A 15,195-nucleotide genomic window follows, 5' to 3' on the forward strand; every position below is an offset into this window, starting at 1 on the left:
GCCATTTTGGAATGTCAGCAAGAAGAATTTATTGCTAATTAGGTTGCAACTGAACTTTTGACCTGCTACCCTCACCGTGTGTGTATGCACAGCCAAAATGTCAGCAATACACGGGAGGTGGTAACACATGCTCCTATAAAGCATCCAATAGTGTACACACACACACACACACACACACACACACACACACACACACACACACACACACACACACACACACACACACACACACACACACACACACACACACAGTAGCTGTGACTGCTCCAGACGCCAGCCTTGAAGGTGTGCGGCAGGCAGGCTGCTGCTGGACATCCTATCAGCTGAAGGTTACTGCACACTGTAGGTCAGCCTTGATGTGATTACTGTAAAATGTTATAACCTGTATAATGCTCCACATATTGTGACCATGTGTAAATTACACTGTTAAATAGCTTTTATGATCATATCCTGCTTTTCATGGATAATTGAATACACGCATTCAAGGTTTCGTTAGATGCTCTACTTATTCAAAAATGTTCCTGAAGAATATGATAGGGCTCAGAATTAACCATTTGAAACAAATTATTACATCAAACATAACACAGATTATTTTCAGAACCACAACTCGATATCATCTCATTCACCACGTTTTGTTAACAAATAGTTTGAATCAACACAATTTACTTTGTAAAGCTATTTTGTACCCGAATATCCGAATATTCGGTCGTTTGCCTACTATTCAGTTTTCAATTTCGTTATTCGGATTTTCTTTTCTTTTTTCTTTTTGCACTGCGGCTGCCAAATTGAATTTATTGAAATCTCCAACATCAACGTAAGAGCTTGTGCCTCTTCGGGGGGTGCTAACACTTAACCATAAACTTTATCCTTTACTTTCTCATTCTTTATATGTAGATATTACTTTTCTCCGTTAATCTCCGCTCCTTTTCTCCGTCACGTTGTTTCCGTAGCAACAACAACTTCCTGTATATATCCGGAGCCCGAAAAATGGTATTCGGGACAGCCCTACTATTTTGTGATGTTATTCAAAGATCCTAAATCTGCTTGGAAATCAAATAACGAAGATGATCCTTGATCCACCAGCTTCAATGAAGAGACCTAAGTTGGTAGACCACTGGACCAAGTAACTGTTTATAAGGTAAACATTCAGTATATTTGGATACTAAAACTATTGTATTTTTATTTGAAAAAGAGTATTTCTACACTGTGGTAGTAATACTTTTACTACAGTAACATATATTCATCCACTGCTTCTTTACTACCTACCAGAGAACATTTAGCTAAGAGGCAACTCAACAAAATATTCCTATAGTAGCTATCCCCAAGTAATGGAACAATCTGAGTAATTTTAACTGTAGCAAAACTATCTGGCAATAAGGTCTATAAGGCTACATCAAAAAGTAACAAAACCTGCCAACGTATTTATACTCCTGGTTTCACTGTGCATTTATCATAGCAATGAGATGGAGGTTGCTAGTTCTTCAGTTGCATTGAGGGTTAGGGTTAGGGTTAACCCTTGCGGTTGTTTCTTCCTTTGGACCATGATGTCACTAGCTGCTAGCATGTTGTTAAAGCTATATAAATAGATGGAAAGATATTCTTGCTTATGAAACAAAACAAAAAATCTTTATGAGCATCTTCATCTGACAGTTTTTTGGAACCATCAGTCCTGTGTAGCTGGTAGCCAGTATTCATTTAAGCAATAGCTCACGACAGGCCGTGGTATATGCTCAGTATATCACAGCTAAGGGGGTTGTCGGGCCGAACCATGCCCCTTAGCTGTGATATACTGAGCATATACCACGGCCTGAAGTGAGCTATTGCTTTTATAAAACGGTTACCAAGTGTGGCAATATGAAAGAAAAATACACACTCTAATTTAAAGGGGACCTATCATGCAAAATGCACTTTGTGATGTCTGTTATCCATAAATATGTGTCCCCGGTGCGTCGGGGGAACTCACGCAGCGTCAGAAAATAAAACCCTCTCTCTTTTCCTCCGTACCCAAATCTTTTAAAAACGGGTGTACAACGAGCGGATACAGATATCCATCCGAACTGACGTGTCCATCCGAGGTGACGTCGGCGGGCCCACAGAAAGTTGCTATCAGAAACAATGCCTGACGTGTTTTGGACGTCTTTGTTTACATTAGCAAGCCTCACTAACACTCAGAGCGAACCTGTACTGAAGAGCACATGTGTTTAAAAAGCAGGAAATAAAAAAAGAACTCACCTTGTGATAAACCTGCAAGAGAAAAAGCATTTGAGCTCCATACTATTTCAGAAATAATCCTTGACGTGGTTTAAACAGGATGGCGTTTTATCACAACCAAATTTAACTTTATCTCCGGTAGAATTCTGATCAGGCATTAGCTCCGCCTCCTCTTATTTATTTTTTTCAAGCTAAGGACCCAAAATCTGCGTTTCTCTAAGGGCTGCAAAAGAGGGGTTTGAGCAATATGAGGCATGGCTACAATGGGTGATCTGTTTGGTATTTTGAAAAAACAACTTCACAGACATGTTTTATATAGGTATGGCCCTACAATATATTTTTCAAATATAGCATGACAGGTCCACTTTAAATAGTTTTTATTAGTAAATAATGATGTTCAAAATAAAATAGTCCCTCCGTTGCCTTCTGCACAAAACATAGTGCGAGGTGGTTGCTATGCAACAACACTAACAACAGCTAGCGAACATATTAGACAGAGAGCGTTGATCCATTATTTGGCTATTTATTTACATTAATGTGTATGTTGCCGTTTATTGTGCACCCACTGAAAACCTGTCCAGCATCAGTAGCATGGCTTACGTGGTTACTTGTATAGGCTGAGGTTGTTCTAGGCTGTTGCTTGGCGTGGCGAGAATATTGCTCCACTTTCTCCGGTCCCCGAGATTCGGCTTCCAGTAGCTCTGGAGAGAGCTTTCTCACCTGTGGCCACTAACGGTCATAATTTCTCTGCTTTGTTTCAAGACCCGCATCAGAAAGCTTTTGAATGGTGATCCTTTTCCAGTTGGTCTACCTGCTCTTCACGTAGCTCTGCATGTCGTCGTTTAGGTGCTTTTTGTTTCTGGAGATAGGCACTGCTCAATCCACTCCTCCATAGTAAGACCCCCCCCCCCCCCCCCGGAGGTCGAAGTTAATCTTAAATGTTTTTGCGGACCTTTTTGATTACAGATTTGAAAACATCGTTGCTTGCTTTAAAAGTAGCACAATTCATTATGTCAAACCTTGGAAAGTATCTAAATATCCCTGCCCTAATGTCAAAGGAACTGCACACTGAATATGTTTTTGCCGTTTGATGTCTATGTCTGGACCGTTGCGTAAAAAGGAGGGTTTCTGCTCCGTTACTTCTCCGCTGCTTTCTTGTTCCAGTTTGAAAAGCAAACTGCAAGCAGTTTGCTTTTCAGCCCAACTGTATACAGTTTTTCTCAGACGCGGAGGGATACTGACTTGTTGTGAAAAGTAACTTACAATTCTACCCGTGGTATACGCTCAGTATATAGAACCAATCAGATTGCTTGATTTGACTTTTGACCGTTTTATAATGCCCGTTAGACGATTGCAGTTACTTCAAATCTAAATCTCAAACAATGATTTTCTTCTGGCCAAGACACTTTATCAGACATCCCTCCTAATCTTCCACCTCCTCCTCCTCCTCCTCCTCCTCCTCCTCCTTCTGCTGCTCCTCACATTTCATCTCCCCATCCTCCATATCTTGTTTTCTGTGTCTACTGCCCACAGACCTCTGGGGACATGGTGGGGATAATTTTACCCGGTGAGCCCAAAACTAGTGAAATAAGCTGCAACTGACACACCCACACACACACACACACACACACACACACACACACACACACACACACACACACACACACACACACACACACACACACACACACACACACACACACACACACACACACACACACACACACACACACACAGGCCTGTCGCGATGATTGACTTATCGTACGATAACTTTATTGAGCTCGATAAATTGACGTTTACATTAGGATGTGACCAGCATTTTAGCCAGGCGCGCTGTGGCTGCCGGCCTCGTGCACTCGCGTTGTGTCTGCTGGCCAGGCGCGCTGTGAAGGGCTCACACACAGCCAGGTCAGGAGTCAGACACTCCGCGTGCACGTGCAGCAGTGTATACAGCTCTGCTGGGACACGGACACACATACACACACACACACACACACACACACACACACACACACATACGCACACACACACACACACACACACACACACGCACACGCATATAAGCCATAAGCACACACTTACTCTGAGAAAGGGTCAGGTTGATTGGATTTAGTTTCATATTGTGTGGGGTGGAGCAGAAACACACCTGTTTTAGTGCTTGATGGTTCACACACACACACACACACACACACACACACACACACACACACACACACACACACACACACACACACACACACACACACACACACACAACCCCAGGCTGTCCCCATGCTTTTCTTTGAAACCACTGAAGTAAATGGGGTGTCGAAGTGAGTCTTATGCAATTATTTCTGCTTCTCTGCAATGCACCCACTCTCTGTGTGTACGCGTGTGTGTGTGATTTTGTGAGTGTGTGTGTGTGGGGGTGTGTGAGATAAAGTATATCTCCTCAAATCGGAGCAGCACCCACGCCTCTCTGGTGAAAAATGGATGCTTTCTGCACCACTGAAACATGGCAAGTGAGAACCATCCCGTGCACACACACAGAAGCAGAGCCAATATTAGTTAGCGGCTACACAGCATGAATATGTATGGTTGTGAGCCAGATTCTCTGATTCAACACATGCATGGATCGGAACATTGCCCGGCTGAGGGTGGGATGCTGCTTATCCAGCTGCCAGATGACCATGAGCACAGATAGCATTTCCTCAGGCGGCTTCAAGGTCAAAGCTGCTGATTTCTCGCTCCATGTGTGCATCTTTGTGTGTGTGTGTATATTTATATTACACACTTAACACGTGTGTGTGAAAGTGGGGGAGCCACTCATCTTACTGAAGTATTGAGGAGATAGTAGCAGTTGTCCTTGGTGTTCAAGTATCTTCTCTCAAAGAGCAAAGCCTTGGAGACACAGATACGGTTGCTCATTTAGTTTCATTATCTGTTTGTGTGTGTGTGTGTGTGTGTGTGTGTGTGTGTGTGTGTGTGTGTGTGTGTGTGTGTGTGTGTGTGTGTGTGTGTGTGTGTGTGTGTGTGTGTGTGTGTGTGTGTGTGTGAAGAAAGTGAAGAGCTCAGCCTGAGACGGTGCCTTAGAGCTAAGCCTCAGTCTAACGGACCGTCTCCACAGCAGCGTTAAAAAAATCTTGGAGGTGGGCGTATCTGAAGTTTGGGGATTTTTTGCGAACAACCAATCACATGAATCTCCCGCCCCCGACATACGAAGCAAAAAAGTTAGAAGTAAACTGGATATAAACTCCCCAAACAGGCGAAAACATACCACTGTCTCTGCCACCTCCCTCCATGCCTGGCTCCTCCGGTTTATATCCCGGTAGGTAAATAGGGACTGGTCATAAAGCACCGGGTGATTCCCTACCGCTAATTTCTCCTCCATTTTTTGGAATATGAGGAAATGACCTGCGGTATGTCTCTCCCAGCATACACGCCGTTTGATTGGCTAGAGCTTGAACGGTCAGATTTGCGTACACGGGATTTGATTGGCTGCCGCTTCCACCTCAGCTTCAAAAGTTGAACATTGTTCAACTTTGAATCTTCAAAATCCTGAAAATCTCCGCTCGCCTGCCCACAATGCATTTCGGCGAAAAGTGAGGGAAAGTGACGTCACCCCATTCAAAGTGAATGGGCAGAAGCGTTTCAAGATTTTTTAACGCTGCTGTGGAGACGGCCCGTAACAGTGTTTCCTTAGTTTTTTTTCCTGTAAGCATGTGTTAGAGAAAGTCTGAAAAATGCTAGTTAACTAATTGTTTTGATTTTTATCAACAAACATACATGTATATTAGGCTAAAGTAGCAAATCAACTGTGTATTATGTACCTATTGTATATTATTCTCTAAATTTCAAGACAATTTGTAGTGCTGAGAATGCTGATTTGCCATTCCGCTATGAAAATCATGGCAAAAAATGATACAGCTTTCAGTGAGCTACCCTCTAAAATGTAGGGTCCTGGATGGATGTAACTACCTCATCGTCCTCCTGTCAGCCTGCTGTATAAGATGTGGAACACAAAGATTTACCCAGAGGAGATGAACAAATCAGATGAAAAGGGAGTTATTCTTTTTTTACCATGCTTTTGGAAGAAAAGTGTTTGGCAGATGTATTTCACAACCTTCTGAGATTTTGAGAAATGATCTCGAAACTAACTTTATCTTCATAAAGCACTGGGTGAAATGAGTCTGTCTTGTCTACAGAATAACAACTGACTTCCCTTTTTGGAGTAGCATTGCTTTGTCACATATGCTCACCTTAATACTTACATTGATTGATAAGTATGCTATAATGACTGGCTTGCTGCATATTATAGCGCTTATTACACTACTTTCTTAATAAATCAATAGTTTGACACAAAATATTGATTAAAAAATGAATTCTTCATCTGAGAGAAATATTACTACCAATGGCTGAAACTCTGGCGATAGCAACATAACTTAAAATGACAGCAGCACTAATCGAGTTTCTCCACCTTTTTTGGCCACATCTGATGTTAAATCGACCGGACTTCTTTCTGCGGATTGATATGACTGCACTTAGTCCCTTGATCAGAGCGTCCTTAGCGGCGTTCTGCTATTGTATGCCGCACTAAGGAAAAAGACCACACCACTGTAAGTCCAAAATGACCAATCCGGATCGAGTATTCAAATAGACATATTTAAAAAAACAAAACAGGTATCACATCCCTCACATAAAGCAGTGGAAACTTTACTGCCATTACATTTGAGCTATAAAGCAGAGTCTTGTACAACAATCAAACATGGACACTTACTAAAGTATCCCGGTCTCTTAAACATTACCGCCATATACATCTAAATTATTTCCCATTTAATTGAAACCACTTTGTAGGAATATGTTAAGTTACTTAACTTTAACCATTCAGTGTATAACCTGTAAAAGTAATCAACCGTTTGGAAATGTCCCATCATTTTCTACTTATAGCTCGCAGCTGTTCGCCTTTTGTTTCCCTTTTAAAGCTGTTGTAGATCTGCCTCTCCCCACCCAGCCGCACGAATCATAGGGGATTAGAGACCCTAAACTCCAGATTTGTATTTGATGTATGTCTGAGCCAGTAATTCACTAGGGTTTTTTTAATGTTACAGGACATGAAAGCATTAAGGTATTGGAATATTGGAACATTTCTGGACTCCTGAGTAGGTCCGTAATGTAAGCTGTCAGTTAACATTAGATCTTTGAGTATGACTTTCATAAATCAAATATGGCGGCTGGCTGGATCCATTGTGATGCAGTAAATTATAGTTATTAGGTTTTCTGTATGAAGTGAAAAAGGTTCAACAAGTTAGGACGTAATAATTAAGAATAACACAGCTGGAGCAAGATGGTGATTATCTGCTTTTGACGTGTTTGATGTCAAATCTTTGCAGAAAATATTTGTACTATTATTTTTATCCAGCTATACGTCTATGAGACTGATTTGAATCATTCATCTTAGTTTTTCAGTCATTAAAAAGCAATACATAGCCTGTGAACAAAACAAAGAGGAAAATTAAAATGTATTTTCCAAGTATATAAGCAAATTAAAATACAATATTTATGGATTATAAAGTTTCCAATAGCAGTAAATAAATATATGACTTGCATTTAAATTGAGCTTTCATCGTTTAATTTGTCGCAAAATTACACAGTTCTTTCCACATAATTTCCTCAAGAGCCATAAAACAAGGCATAATGAATAGCCTATAATTACCCCTATTTCCAGTCATGTATAAGAACAGAGTGTTCGGGCTGTGCAGGTAACCAGAGAAGACCCCGCCTGTTCATTTCCCCCATTCCTCCATCCTGTTATGTTCAGCTAGGGCAGGTAAGTGATTTAGCAGACCTGCACACTAATCTTCCACTATCCATTCTCTCCCTCCTCTCTTTCAGAGTGCTGCTCTGGGTAAATGGGGGGCTTCTCATGTTCCACAGCAGCTGGATGGGGGAGGAGAAACAGTGTGTGAAACACTGCTTAATTCTCTGCTGCCATTTTGTCCTTGTAGCAGCATTATTAATATTGTGTGTGTGGGATTTCCCACATAATGCACTTGTGTGGTTTGGGAATGCAAGGCTGACACACAACTCCTTCAAACCTCCCTCTGGTTGGCTGTGGTAGAACTGAATCCTGAATAACAGGGTGAATCGATATCGTGGTGTAAAGGAATGCCATTTTTAAACAGCAAAAGCAGCGATACTTAAAATGCTAGACAGTCTAATCGACAGAGGGCCGGATACACTTTGTCCTGTGGGCTTCACATGTACTCACTCTATATGTTAGAAAGAGTAGAGTAGGAAAATACTACCGTGTGAAAATGGTCAAGAATGGAGTCATGTCTCAGTTCAGATACTACCCCTGGTACACTGCATTGTAGTACCCTGAGAACGCTAATGCGGTGCGAGAATTTTATTGAATTTCACCTTTATAGTATCGTCTCAAATCGCAATAGCAACAATATGAAAATATATTTTTTATATATAGTTTTAAATATACTTTTTAATGTTAGAAGTGAGATAAAACTTAAGCTAGTTAGCTAGCTTATGACGAACCCTTACGAACCCTCCCAAAGTTAGCTAACCAAAAACTGCTACAAAATGGAAACATTTAATGTTAACTTCTATTCAGGACAGAAATGAGAGGCCCACCTACAAACTAAAATTCTTACCACTGAATGACTTACCAAAGAAAAGGTTTCATGATGTATGAGCAGGAACGCAGGAGAAATACAGTAACTGCCACCAAGAGCGACTCTAAGAAACATAGCTCCGCATTACAAAAAAGCAACCTAGTAGAAGCAGATATCAAAGTCTTCCTACTGTAGTGGTTGCACAATAAATGTCAAAACAAAAATAATGAAAATGATGAAATTATAAAGTTATGATAAAACATATTAGCTTAATGCTAGTGTATGTCCCATAGCAACGGCCCTGGTATGCCCACGCTGCTAGGCCACGAGGGAACACGGCTTCTTATTGTGTCTTTAACTTTAGTATTTTATGAAAGCAATATCTCACTTCCAAATATCACATCGCTGTTGTCATTAACTCGCTAATCTTATCAGACAATGCTGCAATTATAGAGTACTCTCCTGTTGGCTGTGATGCAGTTTAATTGTTTGCGAAAGAGGATGAAGAAGAATACAGATATTTGTAGTGTTATGTTGTCTAGGTGTTTCACTGTGGACAGAAATCTCTCCAAAACAACTTGGAAACACAACTGGAACCAAGACATTTTCACTTGTCATTTATTTCTTTTAAGAACAGTCGAGTGACCTTTTAGCTGATTAAATATCAATACTTTCAAGCATCAGTCAAGCATTGATCTGAGTTCAAACCAACATGATTTGAACCTCAAGGTCAACAAATTGGTTTTGCCACAACATTTCTTTCTGTGTCTGTTAACCAATATATAATGGAGAATGGAGTTAAGAAGAAGGATTTGTTTTATCTTTTGGAAATAATAAGAGAGCAGTGTGACAGGGCAACACTTCCCTCTTGTCTCCCAAGGTATTCACTTGAGAGCAATAATGGGCAAAACTGGTAAACAAAAGAACTGGAATGGTTCTTCGTATTTAAAAGACCAGCATACCGCCCTCTGTTGGGTTCAGTGTACAGTAAATCACATGCAGAGTGGCTGCTGTAGGGGACACAGTCTGTCAGTTGCAGTTCACACAGTTGTTCTGAGAGCAGCCGGATGGAAATGTGATCCTCCTCCTATTCAACCCTCCCATTGATTCTGTGAAGCCTCTAACCTCCCTCAGTGGGGAAGAGGGGGAGCTAGCCCATGTTAATCAGGAACACACACACACACACACACACACACACACACACACACACACACACACACACACACACACACACACACACACACACACACACACACACACACACACACACACACACACACACACACACTCTTTTTCTCTGCCTCCCGGTAGTTCCTTAATAAGTGTTTGTGTGTAGATAAGGAGATAAGGAAGAAACAAACCTGGACGCCACACAGAGAGGAGCCAATTAAAATCATTAGAGCTCAGTCTTGACTGGACTTCCACAGGATGAAGAGAGAGAGGGGGGGGGGGCAGATAGGGGAGTAGAGTGAGGAAAAACAAAAGAGTGAGGGAAACAGAAAGACTCATTTAAATCCAGATTTCTCTACAGAGTTGGAAAATGTGTTAATATCACCTGTTTTCACACAAACAGGGTGAAGGGGGGCGGGGCAGAGCACTACAATTGAGCAGAGGGGGAGTGAGGAAAAGAAGGGAGGCAGGAGAAAGTGTAATGAGGTTAAGGGAGAAGAAGAAAATGGTGAAGGAGGGATGAAGGAGTAATGAGATGAGGATAGATAAAAGGACTGCTCAAGGGAACCGGACTAACAGGAGCAAACGAAGGAGGGTGAAAGGGCAGGAAAGGGAGGAATGGGGGGGAAATAATTGATGGGGAGGGAGGTGGAGATGGAGTTATGTGTGAGAAAAGGGGAGGAGGAAGGGTCGAAGAAGAGGAAAAAGAAAAAAAGGAACGTGGGAGATTAAGGAAGAGTGATGTGACACACATGGAACGAGAGCAATGGAACGCATCTGACAATACAAGAGAGTAACGGCACTACAGGAGTGTGTGTGTGTGTGTGTGTGTGTGTGTGTGTGTGTGTGTGTGTGTGTGTGTGTGTGTGTGTGTGTGTGTGTGTGTGTGTGTGTGTGTGTGTGTGTGTGTGTGTGTGTGTGTGTGTGTGTGTGTGTGTGTGTGTGTGTGTGTGTGTGTGTGTGTGTGTGTGTGTGTGTGTGTGTGTGTGTCTCTCCCTGTACCAGCACTGTGGAGCTGGCTGGCACCTTCCTATTGGCTGAGGATGTTAAGAATAAAGCATTTTTCAATGTGATTGGTGAGGGGGTCTAGCCCTTTCCCAGGGCTACGGTCGAGTGTCCAAAATAAGTCCTATCTCTTTACCAAAGCACTTCTCCTTAACCTCTGTGAAAAAAGTCATAGGGTTAAGGAGAGTTGAAAGTCACCATTACTAACATGATCCATATTTGTCATCACGTTTGTTTCTGTGAATGGCTGAATGGTGCATACTTTAAATGATGCGAAAGAAAGCAATGAAGCTCCTTTCCTATCATTTAGAAAATTCAAACATGGCCGAATCTCAAGTACTTCAGGGTCCTTTTACCCTTCCCAAGAGAACAGACTATTCGACCTCAACCCAGATATTATTTTGTGTTAAACAGGACAACACAACACTGTTTGTTTGTTTCGAACAGTGAATGATCGTGCAGCACGGCTCGCCTCACTGTTAATTGCTCATCCATTACTCTAGAGCTAGATTACATACACACCAAGGACACTGCCTGGCATTAACAGCTTAATGGTTATGTGTGTGTGTGTGAGTGTGTGTGTGTGCGTGATTGTGACATTAATAATCATGGTGCAGCTGTACTCTCTGCTCTCTCATTTATTATACACGACCACTTGTTTTTGTCACCATTACTCCGGGGCTACATCCACCTGATAGCATATTAGGCGAGAGCTGTGTGTGCATGTTGTCCACTGTCAGTCTAATTAAGGAAGCGTCATTTTCATTTCCTTAGACCATAAAGGACGAAAAGCCATTATAAGACGTAGCGTTACATCCACAAACACATTGAGTACTAAGGCTTTACTTAGCTTAAATGGAGGAAAAAAGGCTCATTCTTCCCTGTTGTCTCTCTGGTACCAAGGAAGTTCAAAAAGCATTGCATTAGGTCCTGCAGAGCCTTTTTCTGTCAGAAAGGTGCTGGCAGGGTGCTGGGGAGAGCATCCTTCCATGGAAAACCCTCCTCGTGCTTATTTTATTGCTTTTATTTTGATATTTTGACTATGTGTCACAACGGTTGTGTGCCACTTGCAATGTCCTCATGGCTTTTACTATCTGTTTATGCCACTATATATTAGTTTGACATGGTTTTTTCACCATTACAACCCACCAAAAGAGTCTTGCTCTCACACTTTGATGAGCTAGTCAGCGCTCAATCTGCAACATCTAGTGTCCACCAAGGAAATCCGCTCAAACAAATTGGCCTTTTGGTCTTTGTTATAATAGTTTGAAAGATTCTCCACTCATTTAAAACATGTTTTTAAAAAGACGCTGGCACACAAGAAGAGGCACTTTGGGGACATAGGCCCATAGTAAGGTCCAATATTTTACACTAACACCAATATTCATTTTCAAGTTGTTGTATATTTCTCATTATGTCATATTGGCCAGTGTTTTTTTTTACATGAACACATTTTTCATAAGGATCTTTGATTATGTCATTAAATAATTATGACATTTGACAGTTGTAATATTAACTTAGCAGTGCTCTCTACAGCCAATCATATTGTGGGCGGTGGTGGCGAAGTCGATAGGGACTTGGCTTGGCAACTGGAAGGTCACCAGTTCGAGTCCCGGCAAGACCAAGTGCTACCGAGGTGTCCCTGAGCAAGGCACCGTTCCCTACACTGCTCCCCGGGCGCCGTCCACGGCAGCACACTGCTCCTAACACTAGGATGGGTCAAATGCAGAGGAACAATTTCGTTACATAGTACCTGTACTGTGAAATGACAATAAGAGCAATTTATTTTATTATTTATTATTTTTATTGGTAATGTCCATGTGTACAAAAGGCTTGGAATCATTTGGAAGTCTGTTCTATAGAATAACCAACCCAAAAGAAACATGGTGGACTAACATAAACAAAGCAAACCATTTCCCCATCATCTTTGAAATCCCTTCACAACCTGACATCTCTTCAACCTGAAAGACCAAGCTCTGTGAGACTCTGTGCCCTCTTATATCCATCTACTGCGGTGGTGAAATGCTCTGTAAATGCCCGAAAGAGCTGGCGGCCTTCTTAGTAATGGTCTCGTTTAATTTAATTGGTAATTATCCAAATGTGCAAGCACTAATGATGAGAGCAGATTTGAGGTGGCAGCATATGGGTTGGGTTATGCTGGAAAATAACTTATTTTAGGTGGGTTATCAGACACATTCATAGTGTTTTACTCTGATGTACACGTTAAAAGTGTTGGAAAAGTGTAAACAAGAGTCTTTTCCCTTATTCTGACATTGGAAAGGTGTAAGGGTTCCAACCATCCAACATGCTGTTGATGGTACCTTCAGGGATATCTGATATGACTTAATATGTTTATCTTAATCTGTACAATTAAAAACAACTTTTTATGACTCAATCTTCCCCTTACCTTTACATTTTTTGATTTTGCGGCTAAACATTATGGGTTGTTTCCGGACCCACTCCGATTCTGTGCTGGTTGTTGAGACTTCTCCCAAATTGCACCCAACTCTTCTGCTACTTTCTATATTGAACAATCAGGATTGTATTACTAAATATGCATAATGCACAACCATTCTATTTATTTGACTTTAAAGCAAAGTAAAGGCAGTAAAAAACTGAGTATGGGGTGGGAGCTATGCAACTATACTGAACATTACATTACATTACATTACATTGCATTTAGCTGACGCTTTTATCCAAAGCGACTTACAATAAGTGCATTCGACCAAGAAGATACAAACTTGAAGAAAACAGAATCATATAAGTACATCAGGTTTCATAGAGCCAAAACATTTCAGGTGCTATTCAACAGGCTTTAGATAAGCCAGTCCTTTATTAGTATATAAGTGCTTTGTTAGTAATTGTATTGCTCTAAGTGGAGTCGAAAGAGATGATTTTTAGTCTGCGCCGGAAGATGTGTAAGCTTTCTGCTGTCCTGATGTCAATGGGGAGCTCATTCCACCATTTTGGAGCCAGGATATCAAACCCACGTGTTTTTGCTGATGGGAACTTGGGTCCCCCTCGCAGTGCGGGTGCAGCGAGCCGTTTGGCTGATGCCGAGCGGAGTGCACGTGCTGGGGTGTATGGTTTAACCATGTCCTGGATGTAGGAAGGGCCAGATCCATTCACAGCATGGTACGCTAGTACCAGTGTCTTGAAGTGGATTCTAGCAGTTACTGGAAGCCAGTGAAGGGAGCGGAGTGAACTATAGTGTTATTGGCTGACATCCATGAATAACAGTACTTCTAATATCCCACAAACTAGGTGTGATTTAAAGATTTAGTAGGTATAATGTGAAATGAGAACAAGATAAATTAAGTACTGCAAATAAATTAAGCTTAAAGACTTGCAGAGACCAAACCATATCGAAAACAAATGTGCTACATCATTGCAAGAAGAAGCCGTTTAATGTCTTATGAATAAAGCATGGGTCCACAATTATGTGAAACTGAATGGGTTACAGGACATTTAATGTTATTGATACATCTTCCAAACCAATGCAATAATGTCCTTACATTTAGCACTGAGCTTTACAGTAACCATTATCTACCTATCTCTCCATAATACTACATTACACTTTCATTGAGCGTCCATCCAAAAAAGCGACTTACAATAAGTCCTTTCAACCATGAAGATCCAGACTCAATGAGCTAAACCATTGTAAGTGCTGCTGCATTATATTCAAGTGCTAAGTACACAAGTGAGACCTTTTATTTGATTTATTCTTTTTATTGGCCAAGGTGCAGTGGAAACAGGTGGATGTTCAATCTGCGATGGAAGATGTGTAAACTTTCTGCTGTCCTGATATAAATGGGGAGATTGTCCCCCCATCCTTAAGCCAGACACGGTTTTTGTGGTATTTCTGTCCCACATTTGTTATCAAGTGTACTAGTATTGCAAGTTACCATATCCTACTGCGGACACACACTTGTAAATAGATATGTACTAAATCAATTCAGTTATTGCTTTCTAACACCAACTATCATCTGTTGTCTGATGCATTTTTAAGCGATATCTTTTGAAATGGTAGCAGAAATGGATCATGGCTAAATGAGGTTCTCTGGCCCAATGGATGCCCTTCTGCTGATTGATGCGTTAACCGGAGTGGACAGCAGTGAATGTGGGCACCATTGTGCTGTATTTCTCTGTATGGGTGAGATAATGCACCCTCCCCATCTCTCTTCCTGGCTCTCCTCCTCCTGTC

Source organism: Trematomus bernacchii, unplaced genomic scaffold (genome assembly GCF_902827165.1).
Source record: "Trematomus bernacchii unplaced genomic scaffold, fTreBer1.1, whole genome shotgun sequence".
NCBI classification, from domain to species: Eukaryota; Metazoa; Chordata; class Actinopteri; order Perciformes; family Nototheniidae; genus Trematomus; species Trematomus bernacchii.